This window comes from Pinus tabuliformis, chromosome J (assembly GCF_031772625.1).
Source record: "Pinus tabuliformis cultivar Carrire ecotype Pingquan chromosome J, CPIR1, whole genome shotgun sequence".
In the NCBI taxonomy this organism is placed as follows: Eukaryota; Viridiplantae; Streptophyta; class Pinopsida; order Pinales; family Pinaceae; genus Pinus; species Pinus tabuliformis.
In genome coordinates this window covers 782,164,461-782,169,911 of record NC_142295.1, presented here as the reverse complement: position 1 = coordinate 782,169,911, position 5,451 = coordinate 782,164,461, and positions in this window count along the sequence as shown.

The window sequence follows — 5,451 nt, the reverse complement described above, 5'->3', positions numbered from 1 at the left end:
GAAGGCTCAGAAATTTCCAAGAGAACCAGAATTCGAACAGAGGCAATGGGATGATCCCAAACAAGCAATTCGCAAGGAATGAGCTTGAGCGCAGGGCATTGCCCCCACTTAAACTTGCCCAACCTGTCACAAACAACCACCTTCATAACTTCTTCATTGATTAACGTCGTCATCTCGTGCAAGTAGCAGCGTGCGGAGGGAGGATCTGTTGCAGTGGGCAGAGAGAATGAGCCCAGATCACCTGATGGGGAGGTTGTATGCACCTGCTCCCGCGCATGCCAGGCGTAGCTCCCATCGCCAGAATTTAACACCTTGTACTGGGTGGGCAGGTGTCGAGCCGCCCCGCCCCACCCCAGTCCTATCAAGTTTAAAACCATTTCAATCACCCGCATCCGGGGATATTTTTGGAGTTTATTACTTGCATTACGATATTTGTTTCTTCGTACCATGAAAGTTAACAATAATCAATTGACACACCTTTCAAATCCTATACATCTAATTTATCATACATTTCCTAAGAATCAAATTTTTGAATTAACATTAGTCATTGTGGAACCTTCTCCAATGTGTGGCATGAGGTTAAAAAGTATAAAGAGAAAAAAGGTAGGTTTCAGAACTATTTTTCAATGGGATGGGAAATGGAATATTCATGAATATGTAATAATATAATTTCTTAGTGCATTGTACATTTAATAAATGTAATTTCCACTCAATCTACAACTAGAAATGTTGTTTTCTTAAAGAATAAACAAAACAAAGTAGGTTTCATAACTATTTTTCAATGGTATGGAAAATTAAATATGCATTAATATGTAATAAGAGAATTTTTCAGTGCACTGTGCACTTAAGAAATGCAATTTCCATTCAATCTACAACTAGAAATAATGTTTTTTTTTTTTTTTGGAAAAAATAAAAGTGAGAGATTTGACACACACTTGTATATGATATTCAAACAAAAGTTTTATTACTTATTCATCTGATCAACATGGATTCTCAATCACTCTTTCAACTTGTAGAAATTATTTACTTTTTGAAAAAAATTTAATGTTATTTTACTCTTCTATGTCATTGTTATATGCCATGTTTACCAATGTTTGCAATTTCTTTTAATGCAACTAAACAAAATCATGGCTAAAACAAATTAAGGCAACCACATCAATAAACACATTGAAAGGATAAAACTAACATCATTTTGAGGTTCTCTTGTCTCCAAAGAATATCAATTCAGATATATAGTATAAATAGAGGCTCAAATAGAGTATTATTGTTCTTGTGCATTTAAGCTGCAAGAAAGGTAAAAATTACCATATATTTACTCTTATCATCAACTTGGAAAACCTATTGTGTCTTGAGATTCTTCATTGTAAATTACTTGGAACCAAGCTATCTTCGTTGCCTAACCTTTGTTCGCTATTTTGGAATGTGACTCTTGATTGTAACTCTTGATTATAGCTCTAACTCAAACTCTGGATAAAACTATAACTTTAACTCTCATTATGGATTTGGCTCTAGTTTCTTGATTTAGTTGTTCCAATAACAACTAAACACCTCTTTTTTTATTGTGGAGCATACTCTCGCCACCATGTCCTTTAAATATACCATCAATTAATTGTATGTAATCACTAAAATATTGCGTTACTTCCTATGCTGTGAATATATGACAACATGCAATGCTTACTTGCCATGGATTGAGGTTATTACCAATAGACCATGCATGTGAGAATGAAATTCTATGGATATTTAATGACAACATAACTAGCATGAAAATGACCTAGAAGAAAAGGTTTTTCTCATCAATACATTGACAGTTTGGTTACTCTTCCTACTTCCACGTAACAACATGAATCCTCCCTTTGGAAAACAATGGGATAGTGGCAATTCAACTTGCTCCAAAATTATTCTTGGCAAAATGTTGTCTCACTATGTATTGGAAAATTGATTTTCTTGGGAAAAATATTTTTTGACTGCTCATTCGGAAATCAATTTCACTTGGAAGATCAACATTTTGACTACTCATTATCTTATCAATGTCACTTGGTTGAATCAATTCATGGATACTCATTAAAAAATGGATTCATGTCTATGAAAAACAATTTTTTTCATTCGATAATGCAATTAGATCTATATCATGTCATATTCCAATCCATAGGTTGACTACCTTTATGGCAGGAAATTCTTTGGATTAATTCCCATTGGTAAAACAATTTCTTTCCCTACAACTTGCATAGAGGGATTTGTTGAGAAATCGATATGGCAACATATTAGGAAATATTTCTCATTTCATGATAATTTCTTTTGAAATTTGTTGGCTTCTTATTAATTTTATTATGTTTATTTCATCAAAAAGTTATCATAACATAAACATCAAGATAACAAGAAAACAATGAACACAAGATATAGGCACCAAGCGAGGGAAAACCCCTCCAAGGGAAAAATCCAGAAAATTTCTCTTCTTATAGAATCAAATTAAAGTGAGATATCCAAGACCCATAACCACAAAAAGGTTCAACCCTTTAGATGCTAAGTCAAATAATCCTTCTTCTTAGCAAATCCATTAGTAAGAGACCAACAATAGATCTTAAACAAGAGATGTGATGAGGTAGAACTTCCACAAATCTAACTTCAAGAAAATTCTTCTTCAATTTCACACTTCGACCTTCCATTTCTTTTGCGAAATTTCAGAGAAAATCATGTTTTTTATGCGTGTCCAAATGACCTCCACTTTCCCTCTATTTATACTATCCAAAGAGGTTCGAATAAACATTTTCTTTGGGCAGGGCCAACATGACAGGTAGGGCCAACTTGACATCTAGAGGGGTTTTTGACTCAAATTACATATTTCAAAATTCTTTATCCTTTTTCTTTACAATGAGTCCAAATAGGAATTGGACTCTTTGACTTAGAAAATCCTAGAAGCATGAAGAACACACTTATGAAATAAAATAATAATAATAACGATTCTTTTTCTTCTATTTCTCCTTTTTTTTCTAATTATATAATGATATATGTACAAAGATAATTATGAAGACCAAACCTAATTACATTTTCTAATAGGATTTACACTATTGTTACATATGGTTTGAACAGAGCATTTGTACTTAGTCTCTAATGTACATTTCATAGTGAAATAGATATTTCTAATTTAACAACTAGTGAGTGATATAGCATCGATTCCCAACAAGGCAATTGCAATTTGAAGTTCGAGTTAGCAATTGCAACCAACAAGAAAATCAAATTCTCCTTATTTTGTACATTTTTAAAATTAAGTACATTAACTCCTAGGGGATGAATCCAGTCCCATTTTGGAGTGTGTCTCTATAGAAAATGTTTTTCTACATTTGGTATTGATTGGAATATCACGAACCAACATCAAGAAAAATGTATCTAACTTATAGAGGTTATGTCCCTTAGATGTATTACGTTTTTTACTTCATCAAATATTGCCTTAGAATGCCAATCAATCTTCGTTTTACAAGGTGAGTTCATCTTCTCAATTCCTAGGGGGTTGGACAAATCCTTTGGCCTTTTGTCTTTTGTCTCCATTGGTTTCTTTGAAATGTGACAACTAACCTTTCTAAAAAATACAAGGGTACCCAATATATTCTCAACAAGATTTTAGATGAAATATTGATTTAAATAAAACAATTCTCTTTGAATTAGTGTTAAAGAGAGGATATTCCATAACCTTTCATTTTGTTTGGATCCATAATTTCAAATCGGGCCTCCCCATTCACATGCTTTTGGTCTCCAAAATCTTCAACTCAAATCCATTTTCTTGTTCTTATGTAGTTGTGTGTTTGCATCCTCTTTGACATAGAGTGGTTTCATTGACTATTATGAGGTTTCAGCGAATTCCATTGAGTCATCTTGTTATGCTCTTAACCTGCAAGATGATACCAGAATATAGAATATGCAAAGAAATATACCCAGAACATAGAATAGTGAGAAACAACAGCAAGTATTTTATTATTCAGAAAGAAATGTTTAGTTGCCTCTTCGAGGGGGCAACCTCCAATAGAGCAGAGCTCAATTAGAAAATAAGAAACGATGCTCCTCGCAGGGAGTCTCTATCCTTTATGTATGACTCATAAATGCAATACCATGGATCAATACCATGGTTCTTATTAATACCATCTATCTAATACCATGGCCCATTTGCAACTAACTGTGGTCCCGTCATTAATTGCAGGTTAACCACTTACAATTATTAATATGGGCTTTATTGACTCCTTACTTAACTATAACTATGACTCGATCCAACTACATAAATAAGGGGGTTAGGGTGGGACCCTAACATGCCCTCCCCCTTAAGAATAGCCTTGTCCTTAAGGCTGAAGATGCGGAAACTGCTGAAGAATAGTGGCTGGTTCCCAGGTTGCATCTTCCAAAAAGGTGTCCTTCCACTTGACGAGGACTTCCCTGATCATGCGGCCACGCAGGTGCCGTTCTCGTGTGTCTAGGACCTATTCAGGTTGGAGCTAGATTGACCCTTCTTCATCCAATTTAGGTAGACTAGTTTGAATTCTACAATTGTTTCCAATCACTTTCTTGAGGCATGAGACATGGAAAGCTGGATGGATTTTTGCAGTGGGTGGAAAATCTAGCTTGTAGGCCACTTCTCCAATGCGCTGAAGTACTTGATATGGTCCGTAGAATTTTGGAGATATTTTATGATAACCGTTGTCTTTGAGTGAAGTTTGCTTATATGGTTGTAGCCTCAAAAATACCTGATCCCCTTCTTGAAATTGGCACTCTGAGTGATGCTAATCTACCTGTTGCTTCATGTGGTTTTGAGCTTGATGAAGATTCTCTCTAAGATGGGCGAGCATGCTTGTGTGGTTTTGTAGGAGTTGATCCACTGCTTGTACCTTTGAGCACCCCTTGATATAAGAAGTAGGGGAAGGAGGGAGTTGACCATAAACTGCTTCATAGGGAGTCACTTTGGTGGTGGCATGATAGTTGGTGTTATACCACCATTCAGCTAGAGGCAACCACTGTACCCATAGATGTTGCTTTTCTGAAGTGAAACACCTAAGGTAGGTTTCCAGACATTTGTTTACGGCTTCAATTCGACCATCCGTTTGTGGATGATAGGAAGTACTGAGTTTTAGTTGGGTGCCTTGTAGCCTAAAGAGTTCCTACCAAAAATTACTGGTGAAGATCGGGTCACGATCAGAAACAATAGAAGTGGGCATGCCATGCAATTTGAAGATCTGATCCATGAAAGATTGAGCGACCAAAGTCGGTGTAAACGGGTGGGGTAGGGCGTAGAAATGAGCATACTTAGAAAGTCGGTCCACAACCACCATGATGACTAACTTGTTTCCTAACTTTGGAAGACCTGTAATGAAATCCATAGAAACCTCCGTCCATATAGATGCGGGGATAGGCAACGGTTGTAATGTGCCTGGTGCTTTGACTGTCTCCCCTTTGTGGCATTGACATACATCT